Source organism: Lagenorhynchus albirostris, chromosome 15 (genome assembly GCF_949774975.1).
Source record: "Lagenorhynchus albirostris chromosome 15, mLagAlb1.1, whole genome shotgun sequence".
Classification (NCBI taxonomy): Eukaryota; Metazoa; Chordata; class Mammalia; order Artiodactyla; family Delphinidae; genus Lagenorhynchus; species Lagenorhynchus albirostris.
Genome location: NC_083109.1, coordinates 24,301,514 through 24,319,837, shown reverse-complemented (window position 1 = coordinate 24,319,837; position 18,324 = coordinate 24,301,514). Strand labels below are relative to the sequence as shown.

At 41.5% G+C, this 18,324-nt stretch overlaps 1 protein-coding gene across 4 annotated transcripts in view; it reads right to left on the bottom strand.

The window, feature by feature from the left end:
• The window catches only part of NCOA6 (nuclear receptor coactivator 6), a 98,034-nt gene extending 88,447 nt beyond the window's left edge, over positions 1-9,587 (bottom strand). For all 4 annotated transcript variants that reach the window (XM_060122130.1, XM_060122132.1, XM_060122129.1 and 1 more), the window contains exon 1: positions 9,415-9,587. The gene's annotated coding sequence lies outside the window, so the exon portion shown is untranslated. The remainder of the gene's footprint in view (positions 1-9,414) is intronic.
• Between the last annotated feature and the right edge of the window lie 8,737 nt (positions 9,588-18,324).

The following is an 18,324-nucleotide window of genomic DNA, read 5'->3' as shown; positions in this document are numbered from 1 at the left end:
GACTTCTCTATCTCATTTCATAAACATTCCTTATGCTTTCCTGTGTCCATCATTCCTCTGGTTCTTTTTTCGCTAACTCATTTCGTTGCAATTTTACTCTTCCATTTAATAAGTAAATTTAAATTTAATACTTCTGTATCATGTCACCTGTTTTAAGTTGAACTGTCTCCCCAAAAGATATTTAAAGTACTAACTCCCAGTACCACAGAATGTGACCTGATTTGGAAATAGAATCAGTACAGATGCAATTAGTTAAGATGAGGTAGACCCCCAATCCAATATGACTGGTGCCCTTATAAGAGAGAAATTTGCACACAGAGACAGAGACACAGGTAGAATGCCTGTGACAACAGAGATAGAGACTAGAGTGATGTAGTCGCAAACCAAGAATTGTCAAGAATTGATGGAAGTCTCGTGATTTCCCTGGTGGTACAGTGGTAAGGATCCGTCTGCCAATGCAGGGGACATGGGTTTGAGCCCTGGTCCAGGAAGATCCCACATGCCACAGAGCAACTAAGCCCGTGAGCCACAACTACTGAGCCTGTGCGCCTAGACCCCGTGCTCTGCAACAAGAGAAGCCCTCACACCACAATGAAGAGTAGCTCCCGCTCCCTGCAACTAGAGAAAGCCTGCGCACAGCAACAAAGACCCAACACAGTCAAAAATAAATAAATAAATTTAAAAAGAATTGATGGAAGTCTCAGAGGGAACGTGGCCCTGCTGACACCTCGAATTCAGGTTCTAGCCTCAAGAACTGTGAGAGAATAAATTTTTGTTGTTTTAAGTCACCCAGTTTGTGGTAGTTTGTTATGGCAGCCCTAGGAAACTAATACACCACCTTTTCTAGAAGTCTTCCCTGATTCTCCAAGTAGAAGTGATCTCTCCTGGACTCCCACAGCACGTACTACTTCATTTAAAACACGCTTTCCCCTCTTTTTATGTTCACTTCACTTCCCCAAAGGAATTCGATTCTTGGAAGGTAGAAACTAATCAACTGTATACAGCCCTCCACAGTGGTAGGCAGTCAACATATACTGACTTTTTCTACAGTTATTCATTCTGATTGTAATGCTTCTGAATGAGTTATCTCCACATACACTGAAGAGTTAAACATAACCTAAAAGAACTCAGATGAAGGTTCATTTTCTTTAGGAAACATCTCTAAATTCAAATGTACTTATATTAATTATATCAATATATTTCACATCGATATGTGCATGCACGTATATGTACATACTACCGACAGCTAATATCCACAATGGAAAAGAATGTTTACTTAATAAATCCACTATTTAAGGTCCATTGACTTGTCTTATTAAGTTTACTCAAATGCTGGTTTACCTAACATCTTCCTACCTTTACTGGTATTTGGTAGTTAACCAGTGTCTTTGAATTTCTCCAAATGTTTGAATTTTTAAAGTCTGTATCTTACAGAAGGGACACAGAATTACTTCCAAATAACATTTAAAATTATGGCAAGGGACTTAATCTTATGAATAATTTCCCTAAGTAAAATCCAAAACAGGAATCTGATTCACAAATTTGCAACGAGTATTTCTTCCTGTGAGAGACTGCTGCTGACTGATCTTTAGAAAATGTACATAAATGGTACTATGGAACTAATATTCAACAGGTTCAGTGTCAGTAAAGCAGCTGGTTACTGGTAACTTGTTGCCTCTTTGCGTATGGGGGGATTTGCAGCTGATTAATGCTGAACACAAAGCTAAATATCTATTTAAGGTATGAATAACCTTTGAATTTGGTGATCATTAATATTATTAAAACTGACATGGTTTTTCTCCCAGCTTTATTGAGATATAACTGACATACAATATTGTGTAGGTTTAAGGTATACAATGAGATGGATACACATATATAGAGAAGTGATTATCACAATAAGGTTAGTTAACATATCTATCACATCACATGATTACCATTTTTAGGTGTATGGTGAAAACATTTAAGATCTATTCTTTTAGCAACTTTCAAGTATATAATACAGTACTGTTAACTATAGTCACCATGCTGTACGTTACATCCCCAAAACTTACTCATATTATAACTGAAAGTTTATACCCTTTGACAAACATCTCCCCATTTCCCCCATCTCCCAGCCTCTGACAACCACCATTATTCTATACTACTCTCTGTTTCTATGAGTTTTTGGGTTTCTAACTTAGTTAATATTAACTGATTGTTAATATTCTGACACAGAATATACAATTCTTCACAAGTTAAAAAAGATGTGGTTCTGGCCTTTTGCTTTTATAGGGCCTATATATAAAACATAGCTTATCACCAAATTATAAGGCTGCATTTACTACCTTCAACAAAGCCTTAGTACTCCCTTTATGTACACATCTATATATACCTCTAGTCATTTATTAATTAACTCAGCAAATGTTTACTGAGCTCCTGGGCAGCGACCTTAAGTCGTTTTTAGAACACGGTAAGGTAGAAAAAGATTAAATTTTTAGAAATAAATAAATGTGCCAGACAACACAATAAGTAGACACCAGAGCTGAAGGAAGGGAGAGACGGACAGAGAGATATAGCCCCAGCCCATAGGAACAAACAATCTAGTGAGGAAGGAGATCGAGTAAACTAGCTCCACATCTCTCCTTTCTCCCCATGCTGCTCCTACACTCCACGACCAGGCTTACTTTCCTAATGTACAGATTTCATTATGTCACCGTATGGCCAAGAACTTTAGATGACTTCCCATTACCTAGTCAAACAATTCCAAACTTCTCAGCCTGGAACTGAAAAGGATTCAAAGCCTTCCATGTATATAGCATGCAGAGACTAAGAATACAGGGTTTGGAATTAGACTGCCTAGACCCAAATTCATTCTCTGTCAATTGTTAGTTCTATTTCTCAGTTTCTTTGTCTATAAAAAGGGGATAAAAATTGGTGCCTATCTCACAGGGTTGTTGGTGAGGATTAAATGAAATGCCACTTATGAAATTCCTGGCACATTATCTGGCAAGTAATACACATGTAAAAAATGAGAGCTACTGCTATTATTATTGCTGTTGTTCAATCTCCATTTCCAGCCTCAACTTCAACAACAGCCCTGTGACAGTCCTGATCAACAACCAAACTAGACTCTTTACTATCTCCTAAACACCCATCTCTACACTCATGCTTTCACTCAGCCTGTAAAAATACTGTCTCATCTCTAAGTATGAAGATCCTAACCGTTTTTGGCAGTCCTGCTTAAAGGCCACCTCTGAGGTGCCATCCTCTGATACCCCAGCTCCATAACACGTTATATATACACCCCACATGAAATCCTGGGTAGATTACTCCTTGTATTCTGCAAAGTTCTAGCGCAATGTATGTGGTAGGGTTCAATAAATGTTTGACAAGTGAATAAATGCCTATATTTCCTCTCTGTCATCCAAATGCTCTCTTGGAAAATAGCTCCATATCACAAGTAAAAAGATCTCTTCTGTAGTATTTCATAAAGCTGGTCAACTAGTTTTCTCTTCTATTACCAATGTGGCAATTTCTAATACAGTACTCAGCACACAGTAGATGCCTAAATATTCAATGATTTGGATTTCATCTCATCTTTTAATTTCAATTATCAATTTATTCATTATGACCAAGAATGATTCGGCCTTAGAAACAGATTTTAGTTTTTACCTGCTCACAAACTCATTTGTTAATTTCTGGCCATCCTGACAATATCCCAGTATGTCATTTATTGGTTTAGGAGAGGTAATATTTAAAACTTTGGTAAAGTTAGAACCAGAAAATCAAATGCCTATAGGATGATAAAGTAAATGAACAAAGCAAGAGAGTAGTGAGGATTGCAAAGAACTACAGGGAGGAGTTCCATTCCAGCAGATAGTCTAAGGCAGCAGCTAAAATTAAACAGCAACTTGGAAGCATCTCCTGCAACACTTATCTGTCAGCCATTCTGTTTTGACCTGAAAACCAAATTAATTCTACAACTGTGTTGAGCATATTGAGCTTCCACTCTGTGCCTAGAAATCTGAAATGAACAATAATGCTAAACAACAGCTAACATTATTGAACATTTTCTAGATGCCACACTGTTCTACACATTACATGAATTAACTCACTCCTGACAAAAACTCTATTATTCTTATTTTAAAGATAAGGAAACTGAGGCACAAAGAGGTTATACAACTTGTCCAAGGTACACAATGAGCAAGCAGTGGAGCTGGAAACAGGACCTTCCATAGACTTCACCAAAAAAGAGCTCACAATTTGAAAATAAGTGCCATTCAATAAATGGTGCTGGGAAAATTAATTGTACTTAGGAAAAAATGAACTGACCCTACCTCACACCACACACAGGAGTCAATTCCAGATAGAGAGCTAACATAAAAGGCAAAACAGTAGAGATTCAAAAAGATAATATAAAGAATAACTTCAAAATCTTGGGGGCAGAGAAGATAGATAAATTTGACTTTATTAAAATTCAGAACGTCTTTTTTCCCATTTTATTTATTTTTGAATTTTATTTATTTTTCTTATACAGCAGGTTCTTATTAGTTATCCATTTTATACATATTAGTGTACATATGTCAATCCCAATCTCCCAATTCATCCCACCACCACTTTCCCTCCTTGGTGTCCATACGTTTGTTCTCTACATCTGTGTCTCTACTTCTTAACAAAAGACAGCTTAGAGATTTAAAAAGATTAGCAACAAATTGGGAAATGGTATCTGTAATATGTATAACCAAGGAAGGATTAATAATCAGAAAATATAAAGAAATCTTTTGAAAAAGACAACCCAATAGAAAAATGACAAAACAAGCCCCAGCAAGGTCTAAACTGTAAACACCTGGCACTAACCACAGTTGCCACAGTGGACCCCAAAACAGTAAACCTTGGCATCACTGACCAATATAAATTACTTGGTGGGGGGCTTCCCTGGTGGCACAGTGGTTAAGAATCCACCTGCCAATGCAGGGCACATGGGTTCGAGCCCTGGTCCGGGAAGATCCCACATGCTGCGGAGCAACTAAGCCCGTGCGCCACAACTACTGAGCCTGCGCTCTAGAGCCCGCGAGCCACAACTACTAAGCCCACGTGCCACAACTACTGAAGCCCGCATGCCTAGAGCCCGTGCTCCACAACGAGAAGCCACCGCAATGAGAAGCCCGTGCACCGCGATGAAGAGTAGTCCCCACTCGCTGCAACTAGAGAAAGCCCGTGCGAAGCAACGAAGACCCAATGCAGCCAAAAATATATAAATAAAATAAATTAAAAAATAATAATAAATGTAAATATTTAAATAAATAAATAAATAAAAATAAAATACTCAGGGTTCTACGTCATGCTGCAGATATGCAGAGCATGGGGAACCCAGCCAGAAAGACAGTGTCAAGATGGTTTTTCTTCTCATGTAGGAATTGGATGGTAAATCAGAAGTTTAATGTCCCACATTCAGACACACAGATCAGGAACTGGCAAACATCTTTGGTAAATGGCCAGAAAGTAAATATTTTTCAGTTTTGTGAGCTATATATTCTCTGTCACAACTACTCAAACTCTACCATTGGTACTGTGAAAGCAGCCAAAGACAATATGTAAATCAGTGTGCCTGTGTTGAAATAAAACTTTATTTACATAAATAGGTGGTGGAACAGATTTGACCTATGGGCCATAGTTTGCCAACCCCTGACATTGATAGCTATGATTTTCCTATACTCTAGGAATACTTTCCCAGTCTTTCACTGTTGACACATATGATTTCCTCAAGCAATAAATGACATCACACTTGACAGCTTTGCAATGGTTTCCAAAAGTCTATTATTCTACCAAAAACCATCTTCTCCCTTATTATCTATGACAATTCTTACTCACTTTCCTTTCACCCTTTTTTTTAACCTCTTTGACAGCTACCACCCCAAACTAGGAATCTAAAAAACTCCCCCTCTCTCTCATCACTCACAATGTAATTATATAAATACCTGAAAATTCTAACTCTGTTCAATGCTCACAGCTTCTGCCTTGGTTCAGGCCCTCATTCCCTCATTCCTTCTTCCCTGATCTCCCAGTCTACCCTACCTGCAAAACACATCCATTTACCTCCTAAAAATTAAACCGCATCGTAACTCCCATCGTAACTCTGCTTCTTGAAAGCCTTGAATACCTCTCTAAAAGCTAAGGATTCAGTCCAAATTCCTTAGCAAGGTCTTCCACAACCAGGTTCCAAACAACCTTCCCAGTCTCATCTCCAACCACTCTTTCACATACACACTATACTCCAACCACATTAAATTACATTTCCTGAAAATGCATGCCCTTACCTGAAAGCTCTTCTTTTCAATTCTGCATCCGGCAAACTCCTCTACCCTTCACAACACATCTCAAGTCTCACTAGTTTACAAAGCCATCACTGATTCCTAGAGGAAAGACATGCCTACCTGTGTCCTCAGAACCTATGATAACTCTCCTTTGGCATTTAACATCCTGAACTGCCACTGTTGACTTGTTCACTTCTCTCATGGGACTGAATATCCAAACTGAAAAGACCCTGCCCTGCCTTAAAGACCTTTGACTCCTCAGAGTCTAGCACAATGGTTGACATAATAGATATCTTGGCACATAGTAAATGTCTGTTGAATGGAAGACATCCTTTGTGGTTCCTTAACCTGGGGTTCATAGACGGGAGTCCACAGACAGAATTCAGGGGCGGGTGGGGAGGGGGTCTGTGAACTTGGATGGGAAAAAAAATTACCTCTTTATTTTCACTAACCTCTAACTGAAAGTTACCATTTTCTTCAAATATGAATGTAGGCAATAAACCATTCTGGTATTAGCAGTATCTGTGCTTCTGCCACAGTAATCACAGGTATCTTTATATCATATTACAGTTATTGCAGATGTCTTAAAGAATTATTTATGTTCATCTGATAAAATTATCAGACCCACCACTAGATCTGATTTCTTAATTTGCTGATAAAGAAGTATATCTAGGGCTTCCCTGGTGGCGCAGTGGTTGAGAGTCCGCCTGCTGATGCAGGGGACGCGGGTTCGTGCCCCGGTCCGGGAAGATCCCACATGCCAAGGAGCGGCTAGGCCCATGAGCCATGGCCGTTGAGCCTGCGCGTCCGGAGCCTGTGCTCCGCAACGGGAGAGGCCCAACAGTGAGAGGCTCACATACCGCAAAAAAAGAAGCATATCTATATTACTATATCACAATTTGTATATTGTGTTAACTGCATTTCAATATAATTGGTTTCTCTATAACCCAATGTATTTTGTTTTATGCAATTAAAAATATCATTCTGAGAGGGATTCATGAGCTTTGCTAGATGCTAAAGGGGCCCATGGTACAGACAAGATTAGGCCTTCCTGCATTAGAAAGACCCAAAACAAATGAATTGTGTTGCTGTATAAGGGTATTGAACATATATTGAAAATCTTATTGCTATGAACATCCTCATAACCTTTTTGTTGAAAGTCTTTTTTGATTATATGGGAGCCCTGGGACTACTATATCATGACTGAGAACTCTCTCATGGCCATGGGGACTTTGAACTCTTCACTATCATGATCAAACTTCAATTAAAGTTTGATCATGATAGGGACTTCTCTGGTGGTGCAGTGGTTAAGAATCCGCCTGCCAATGCAGGGGACACAGGTTTGAGCCCTGGTCCGGGAAGATTCCACATGCCACGGAGCAACTAAACCCGTGTGCTACAACTACTGAGCCTGCGCTCTAGAGCCCACGAGCCACAACTACTGAGCCCGCGTGCCTAGAGCCAGTGCTCCGCAACAAAAGAAGCCACTGCAGTGAGAAGCCCACGCACTGCAAGGAAGAGTAGCCCCCACTCTCCGCAACTAGAGAAAGCCCGCACAACGAAGACCCAATGCAGCCAAAAATAAATTAATTAATTAATTAAAAAAAAAGTTTGGTCATGACAGAGATCCTGGGTCTTTACCCTTGCTCACTGTTATTTTTTAAGGCTTTTTGTGTCCCTTTGCTGTACAGCAAACACCTAGAAGAGAAGGAGCATCTCTTAAAACTTTACAAAGTTAGAAGTCAAAAGGATCCTGAAGATAACTTCTTTGCACCAATGGAAGTGAACTAGAAATGATCAAACAGATGGTTACCTATAGTTTTCCTGTATCCCCCTCAGTTTCTGTACTGACAAACTCACCATAAAAATAAAATAAATTACTTAATACTTCTTTGCTATACGCTGCCATACTTGACTTCTTAACACTTTTCTCCCACCTGGCAAATTCCTCTAAGGTGTGGTGGTGAATGAGGAGGCAACAGGCCTGAATTCCAGTACTACTTCTGCCATTTACTGGTAAGATCTTGAGAAGTCAACTTTACCTTTTTGGGTCTCAGCGAAAATCACTTACATGATCTGAAATCAATCGTTACATGATCCAAGGACTTTGTAGTTTTTACACATTCACTCCTTTACCATTCTCACCAGCTTCGATAATGCCTTTCTGATGACCTCCCCAGGTGACACTGCTCTTAAAAAACAGTGGGCTGTCCCCTTCCTGGGAAGACACCTTGGGTCACCGCCCACAAATAGCCCGGTCCCTCCTTTTAAAGACACAAACTCCCTAAGTTGATGGAGGCTCTCTCTCATCTTGCACACCAGTTCCACTCTGCATCCCTTTTGCTGGCCAGCTCCTGCACCCAAACCTCAATCCCCCTTCTCTTCTTCATCAAAGCCTTACTTTTTTCTTTTGCTCTCGCCAATAAGGAGTGGAGGATCCTGGGGACATATATGTCCTCAGTCCCTTGGAAGTTACACGGACTTGCCCCGCGACTCTGCGGACTACCCCAATCTGATACCCGCCTCAGTACCGAAAGGGCCCCCAATTCTAATCAACCCTTTCACCACCCCCCGCAAAGAACTGTCCCAGCCCTGACAGCCTTAACTCAAATCCCACGCCCCTCCGCACCCTGCCAGCCTGGGGTCCCACGGCCTAACCCAGCTCCAGGTCCTGCACCCCTAACCCCACGGATCCTGACCCCGGTTCCTTTTGGACCCAACGCTCCTTCTCCGCGACCCCGGGCACGACCACACGTCCGGCTCCCGCCAGTTCTTCGGACCTGGAGCGCCACCCTGTGCAGACCTTGACTGGCTCAGCACTCCCTCAGCGCCCCAGACACCGTGTCCCGCACCCTCCCCAACCCTGCCGGACCCACAACTCTCCCCAGCGCCCGCGCTCGCAGGCCCCGGGCCCGCTCCCCAACATGGCGACGGGGACACGAGCGCGGCGGGCGGGGCGGCTCCGGGCCGGGCCCGCACAGGGGCCGTGCTCCACGGCCCGCCGGCGCCATTTTCCCGCGCCGGGCCCGGGCGGCGCCTCCTTCCCGCTGAGCCAGCCGGGCCGGCACCGCAGACGCCCAGCGGGCCCACCCCTTACGGGCCCGCGTCGCCGTCACCTCACCTGAGCGCGGCCCCAGCCCTCCCGGGCGGGCCTCGGAGCACCGGCCCGGGCCGTGCGTGCCCGCGGCCCTCCGTGTGTCCGTCTGTCCGTCCTCGCGCGCGCCCGTCTGTCCGGCCGTCGGCACCCGGCCGCCCGCAGCCCGACCCGGCTGGGCCTCAGGGAGCCGGCGGGGAGGGGGATGGGCCGGACCGGGCCGGGGAGGGAGGGGGAGGGAGGGAGAGAGGGAGGGAGCGCGGGAGAGGGCGGGGCCGACAGGGGCGGGGCCGTGGTCACGTGACCAAACGTCTCCGGGAACGCGGGGCCGCGCGGGGCCGCGCGGGCCAGATCGTGCGCCAGCTCGCATGGGTGCAGAGCTCACAGGCGGGATTCAATGGGTTTGTCTGTCTCCTGGAGCTGTAATATCGCCAGTGGCTGCTGCCCCCACTTTGGAGTCGCTGCACAGCCCTATAGGAGCTCTCTAGCTGAGTGTCCTTGGGCAAGTCAACTCTCCAAGCCTCGGTTTATGCACCTGAGATATGGAGGTAATAATAGTCTTTGCAAAGAGGAAATGAGGGAAAGCATGGAAAGCAGTTGGCAGAGTGCCTGACACATAGTATTTAACGACCTTAATGGTGATAAAGATAACCTTTAGCCTTTATTATTTGCTTATAAGTCCCTCTCTACTTTTTCCCGTCACTGTCACCCTAGAAAGCTCGTGGGTACAGGGGAGTGTGGCCCCCCTCCCCTTTCCCCAAATATCAAGAGGCCTCCCCAGCACTGGGCTTGATGTCTGTCATACAGGCCTGGATTCAGATTTGGCTTTCACACTTGATGGTTGTGCGATTTTCTTTGCCTCAACCTCAGCTTTCTCATCTGTAAAATGGCAGTTAAGGGTATATTACAAGCATCATGTTAGATAGATGAGCAGGTGGATTGTTAGCTGATTACACAGCTCAGACATATTGGTCTCATCTAAGAAAAAGAGTTAGGAGTCCTTTCATTCCACAAATATTTATTGAGTACACACTATGTGCTTCGACTGGTGCAGTAGCCATCTAAGGCCTTTCCACATTCTCCCTGGCTCCCCTCCAATCTGTTCTCCACCCTGCTATCAGAATAATGTTTCTAAGTCAGAAATCTGATCATGTCTCTCCCCTACTTAAAACTGTTTGATGACTCACATTGCTGTTAAGTTAAAGGCCAAATAGATGTCTCACTGTTGCCCTTCCCACATCTCCAGACTTATCTCAGGGCCCTCTTCCCCACTCTCTGGACTGTAACTACATTGATCTTCACATATTGTACTTCCTTCCTTCTCGGGGCCCTTGCACATGCTGATCCTTCCTCCTGAAATGCTTCCCCCCCCACCACCTTAGATAATTTATCAGCTTTCAGATCCCAGCTCAAATATCACTACCCCAAGGACATCTTCCCTGAGGACTCCCCAAGCAGGTTCTTACTTGTCCTCAATAGGACTCACTAGGTTATTGCCTGTCTTCACCATGAGGATGTGGACTCCATTAGGAAGGAAACGTTATCGAATTTGCTTACCCCCGTTTCCTCAGCACATAGCACAGGGTCTGGCACAGAGGAGATGCTCAGTAAATATTTGTTACTGTGCTGGGCCCAAAAGGGCAGACAAAAATAAAGAGAACCACAGGTGGCCAAAAGGAGGCACCTCAGGCACTTGAGCCCATGAAATTAACAAGAGCCTGGAAAAAATTTTTTAAGCTTTTTCTTTTAACTTTTAAAAAGTGAGGTATAATTTACATACATGAAAATGCAAACCTCTTAAGTGTATACCTAATAAATTTTTACCTACGTTCCTGTGTTACTATCACAGCAGCAGCTGTGGAAAACAGTTTGACGTTTCCTTAAAAAGTTAAATATAGAATTACCATCTGATCCAGAAATCCTGCTTCTGGATATTTACCCCAAAAAAGTAGAAGCAGGGACTTAAACAGATATTTGTACACCCATGTTCATAGCAGCATTATTCACTATAGCCAAAAGGTGGAAGCAGCCCACGTGTCTATCAAATGAATAGATAAATAAAATGTGGCATACACATACAATGGAATATTATTCAGCTTTAAAAAGGAAGGAAATTTTGGCATGTGCTGTAACATGGGTGAACCCTGAAGACATTATGCTTAGTGAAATAAGCCAGTCACAAAAGGACAACTACAATATTATATGAGTCCTCTTACATGAGGTTCCTAGAGTAGTCAGCTTCATAGGGACAGAGTAGAATACTGATTGCCAACAGCTGGAGAGAGGGGGTAATGGAGAGTTACTCTTTAATGGGTACAGAGTTTCAGTAGGGAAAGATAAAAAACGTTCTGGAAATGGATGGTGGTGATGATTGCACAGAGCTATACACTGAAAAAAATAGTTAAATGGCAAAATTTATGTTATATATTTTTTAATCACAATTTTAAAAAATATGCCAGGGCCTAAGCCAATATCCTCATTTTTTTTGCCTTATTATTCATGTCCTTAAACCAAAGGAGGTTTTCCTGGTATTAGCAAGGATGTAGGGAGCTAGCAGCCAGGGGCCCATTTGGGCACCTAAACATCCCATAGGTGAAAATAGCAGGAGCATAGGTAACATAGATATTTGTTGCCACATGAAGGCAGCAAAGGAACAGAAACAGGCCGTGAAATGGCACTAGGTAGAGCACAGTGATTACAAGATTGGGCTCTGAAGTCAAAATCCTCAAGTTCTGAGACCTTGAGCAAATCCAAAGTTCTCGTCATACAGATGAGGGAACTTGGACCAAAAGGAAGAAAAATGACTCATCCTATAGTGTCCAAAGTATTTTTTCCTTTATTTTGTTTGTTTGTAAATCCTTACATGGTTTTTATTTTGTTTTGTGTTCCCAACAGACTATAAGCTCCCCAAAGAAAGTATTTTTGTAATATCATCACCTGTAATATAACTTAACTTTTTTGTGCTGCAGTTGCCTCATCTGCAAGGTGTGGATAATAAGGGTACCTTACAGATGAGGATTAGAAGATTAAATGAATTAGTAGTGGATTAAATGAATTAGTAGTGGATTAAATGAATTAGTAGATATAAAATGTTTAAAAGAGTGCCTAGCACTTATGATAGCCTCAACAAGCAGCAGACTAATAGAGGCCTCTGAAGAGGTTACCAGGCTATTTCACAAAATGTTTTGAGCAAGAGAAGCAGTCCTAAGACATCAAGGACTATTCTGGATTCAGATATAGATAAAGAAAAAGCAAATCAATTATTCTTTGATGTGAACAATTTGATTGGCATTTATTGAACTTCTATCTTTATATGTTTGTCCAATGGGCTTAAGCTTTGCAGTGATAAGATTGATAGTGAATACTTAAAACCATGTTTTTAAGAACAACATCACACAGGAAAAAAATGAAGAAAGAATAAAATCACTTAGAGAGCATAACATTCTACTGTCTGTGGGATTCATCACAACAGTGCCAAATGACAAGGCTATCACATTTGATTAGGCGAATGGTGTCTTGCAGGAGGACATCATTTGTAAATGGGTGCCACTCACTGGTAGACATTGTAATGTGTAACTTTATTATGGTAATTTACCAGTAGATGGCAGTAAAGTGCCTTGTTATTACAAAATCAGCTCAACAATTTTCAGACAATAGGAAAAAGATTGCTCTTAGGAAGAAAAGATGGAAAAATAGAAATAGAGTGGTAACTATACAATTGAAAAAAATGGAATAGTATCAAGAAATGACCACAAAAAAAGGAGAAGTATTCTTAGGACTTAAAAACCTGATCTCAGGGCTTCCCTGGTGGTGCAGTGGTTAAGAATCCGCCTGCCAATTCAGGGGGCATGGGTTCAAGCCCTGGCCCAGGAAGATCCCTCATGCTGCGGAGCAACTAAGCCCGTGCACCACAACTACTGAGCCTGTGCTCTAGAGCCCACGTGCCACAACTACTGAAGCCCACGTGCCTAGAGCCCGTTCTCCGCAATAAGAGAAGCCCGCACAATGCAACGAAGAGTAGCCCCCGTTCGCCGCAACCAGAGAAAGCCCGTGCACAGCAACGAAGACCCAACGCAGACAAAAATAAAAAACAAACAAAAAAAAAACCTGATTTCAAAAATATTCTGAAATTTTAAAACTTTTTATTAGAGTATAACATAACGACATGAAAATACACAATTCATAAGTGTAAATCCTGAAGAATTTTCACAAAATGAACACACATGTCCAAACATCCAAATCAAGAAATAGAACATTACCAGCCCCACAAAAGCCCCTTTGTTCTCCCTTTCCAGTTATTACCCACACCCCTGAACGTAAATAATATTCTGACGTCTAACTTCATAGATTAGGCTCATTGGGTGTTAAACTTTATATAAACAGAAGCATACAAAATGTGCTCTTTTGAGTCTGGCTTCTTTTGCTCAATTTTGTGTTTTTGAGATTCATCTATATTGTTGCATGTAGTTTGTTCCTTTTCATTGCTTCATATGGTTCATTATCTGAATTTGTCACAATTTATCCATTCTACTGATGATGAGCATTTCAGTTTCCACTTTAGGTCTTTTTTAAAAATTTTGGCTGTGCTGGGTCTTCATTGCCTGGGCTCTTTGTTTCAGGCTTCTCTCTAGTTGTGGCACGTGGGCTTCTCCAGTTGTGGTGCACAGGAACCAGAGCACATGGGGTTCAGTAGTTGCAGTGCACGGGCTTCTCTCTAGTTGCCGCGTGTGAGTTTAGTTGCCCTATGGCACGCGGGATCTTAGTTCCCCGACCAGGGATTGAACCCGCGTCCCCTGCATTGGAAGGTGGATTCTTAACCATTGGACCAGCAGGGAAGTCCCTAGTTCTATTTTTTGTGTGTGTGTGTGTGGTACACGGGCCTCTCACTGTTGTGGCCTCTCCCGTTGCGGAGCACAGGCTCCGGACGCGCAGGCCCAGTGGCCGTGGCTCACGGGCCTAGCCGCTCTGCGGCATGTGGGATCTTCCCGGACTGGGGCACGAACCCGTGTCCCCTGCATCAGCAGGCGGACTCTCAACCACTGCGCCACCAGGGAAGCCCCCTAGTTCTATTTTTAATAGTACTGTTATGAACATTCTTGCCCATGTCTTTGGGTAAACGTGTATAATTTTCTGCTAGGTATATACCTAGGGCTAGGATGGCTGGGTTTTGGAGTTTGCATGTGTTCAGCTGTAGTTGATATTGACATATTCTTTGTCTTTCTTAAACAGCTTTTTTGAGATACAATTCACATACTATACAATTCACTAATTTAAAGTGTACAGTTCAATGGTTTTTAGTATAGTCACAACCAGATAGGTCCAACCATCAACACAGTCAAATTTTTAGAACATTTTCATCATCAAAAAGAAAGACTTAGATATCTAGATATTGCCCTCCTCCCAATCCCCCATTTTCCCATCCATAAGCAATCATTACTTTGCCTTCTGTCTCTATATATTTGCCTATGCTAGATACTCCATACAATACATGACCTTTTGTGTCTGGCGTCTTTCACTTAGCATAATGTTTTCAAGGTTCATCCATGTTGTAGCACATATCAGTATTTCATTCCTTTTAATGGCTGAATAATATTTCATTGTATGAATATACCACATTTTGTTTATCAATTCATTTGTTGATGGACATTTGTATATCTTCTTTGGAGAAATGTCTTTTCAAGTCCTTTGCCCATCTTTTAACTGTAAGTGTTCTTTATTTTTGGGGGGTACTAGACCCTTATCAGGTATTTGGCTGCAAACATTTTTCTCATTTTTGGGGTTGTCTTTTCACTCTCTTGACAGTGTCCTTTGATATACAAAAAATTTAAATTTTGATGCAGTTTAGTTTATCTATTTTTTTCTTTTGTTGTTTGTGTTTTTGGTGTCATATATAAGAAACCATTGCCAAATCCAAAATCATGAGGATTTACTTCAATGTTTCTTTCTAAGAGCTCTATAGTTTTCGGTCCTACATTTAGGCCTTCGATCCATTATGAGTTACTTTTTGTATGTGGTATGAGTTAAGGGTCAAACTTCATTCTTTCATATGTGAATATTTAGTTGTATTAGCATAGTTTGCTGAAGAGACTATTCTTTCTCCATTGAATGATCTTGGCACCCTTGTGAAAAATCAATTGATCATAGATAGGTTTCTGAACTCTCAATTCTATTCCATTGATATGTTCATCCTCCTGCCAGTACCACAGTGTTTTGATTCCTATAACTTTGTAGTGTAGTAAGTTTTGAAATTAGGAAGCTTCGTATCTTAACTAAAATATGAAGGAAATACCAAAAACATCCAACTTAAGAAGCAAACAGGTATATCCTGGAGTTATTTGAGGTGTGAGAGAAGAATATTATAAAAACTCTTTAAATTTCTAAGCTTAATTATCTCCTTATTTCATAGTCAGCGAAAGTTAGCTTCTCAATATGAGGTAAATGTATATTTTCTACGGTAGATCAAGATAGTACAACCTGAATAAAGTAAAAGTAATTAAGAATATAATGTCCAGGTGAACAAGAACCTTGTCTGTCTTGTTCATCAGTGTTCCCAGTGCATCAGGCAGTGCACGGCACAGGGTAGACACTTAAGAAAATATTCGTGGAGTAAAATATGATATTTCATATACTGAGTGAGAAACAGGTTTTCCAAGATATCAGAATTTTGCTTTGATAAATAAGAATTGTTCCACTGAACAAATCTTTTATTCAAAGCTGTCCTGTCATTATATAATATATATATATATATATATATAGGCGATATACGGGCCTCTCACTGTTGTGGCCTCTCCTGTTGCAGAGCACAGGCTCCAGACGCGCAGGCTCAGCGGCCATGGCTCACGGGCCCAGCCGCTCTGCGGCATGTGAGATCTTCCCGGACCGGGGCACGAACCCATGTCCCCTGCATAGGCAGGCGGACTCTCAACCACTGCGCCACCAGGGAAGCCCTATTTATATATTTAAGAAGTAAAATGGCCCCAAGATACCCATGTAACCCCCAAAAGCCTGCTGCGTGGAAGGTCCTATAACATCACTTGAAAGACAGCATAGGAGAGTTGGTATGACCACAGGTGTTACTTAAGCACCTAAAGATATCAGGCAAGGATATTCAAAGTTACATTGGAAACCACCCAAATATCCATCAATAGGAAACTGGTTAAACTGTTTAATGACCTATGGATGCATTGTTATAAATAATTAGGTAAATCCATGTATCTTGATATTGACATGGAAAAATGTCCATGTTATACTGGTAAGTAAAAAAAAAAAGGATATTGTAGACACTGTGACCAATATAATCCCGTTTTTACTTTTAAATAGAATGATAATGTATGTTATATCTACAGAAAAAAGTAGTTGGAGGAATACATACTAAATTATTGCCCATGAGATTTTTTGAAAAGTTGAGATTTTGAAGGCATGGATCATCTCTATTATATACTTATGAAATGTCTGATATTTGAATGATGGTTACATCTGTAATCAGATAAAGTAATAGTTTTTTTTTCAAAGAAGAGAGGGACATGATCTTTGGAGTCAAACAGAGTGCTTTTATATCATGGATCTACCAACTATCAGCTGGGTGACCTTGGACAAGTTACTTCATGTCTCTGAACCACAATTTCCACATCCATAAAATGGAGAAATTAATATCAGTCTCATAAGAATGTTGTACCTACCTCATCAGTTTCATCACATACCATCATTCTCTTAGTATGCTCTAGAATAGGGGTTGGCGAACTAGTGCCCTTAAGCCAAATTGGACCCTGTTTTTGTAAAATAAAGTTTTATGGGAATACAGCCACATCCATCTGGTTACATGTCTATGCCTGCTTTTGCACTACAACAGCAAAGTTGAGTAGTTACTACAAGGACCATATGGCTTGAAAGACTGAAATATTCATATCTGGCCCTTTGCAGAAAAAGTCTGTTGACTGACCCCTGCTCTAGGAAGAATACACTGGCATTCTTTCTCCTCTTCACCATGGGACCTTTACACACACTGTTCCCTTTGCCTAAAATGACACTCCCACACCCCACATCTAATCCTTTTCTGTCAGTATTACTCATCTCTTCATTACCTTGGGGAAACCTTTGCTGATCCCACCCCACAACTGAACTAGATTACCTTTCCTGTTATACATTCTCATAGCATTCCTCATAGAGTTTATCATGATGGCAATTACCCTAATTATCTGTGCCCTTATTTATTTAATGTTTGACTCCCTATAGACTGCAAATCCATAAAAAAAACTGTCTGTCTTTTTCAATCCTGAATCTCCAGTGCCTAACAAAGTACCTGTAATATAATGGATAGGTACATTCATGCATGAACGATATAATTTGTAAAAGGTAGTTATTGTCTGATATATACTGTATAAAGTATACTTTATAACAAATATTTTACCTAGTAGATGTGCAAATGGTTAAGAGCATAGATTAGGGGTTCAACATCCTGAGATTGAATCCCAATTCTTCCACTTAATACATGAGGAACATTAGACAAGCTCCTTAATCTTTTTTGCCAGTGTCCCATCTGTAAAATGGGAATAATATTAGTACCAACCTCATAAAGTGTGTAATGAAGATTTATAATGTAATTAATATTATCTACATAAAGCATTTAGCATAGAGCCTGGTACACATTAAGTGTTCAATAGATTCTATCTATAATTATAATTATTTTTATTAGTGCAAGTCTTTGATGGATAGCAGATATTGTTACAACCCCCACAAAGTTGACTCCAGCTTGCCCTGGAGTCAGGGCTACTGCGACAAGGTGAGCCAAGGTCTCCTCTCTCACTCCCACTCCCAACACAGCCAAACATAAATCAGGTCAGAGCCATGGTTAAGCAATATTCTTTCTTTAATTCCCCTTTGCAAATGGAAGCCCCTGAGCTGGTCCCCACCCCCACCCCTACCCCACACCTTGGGCCC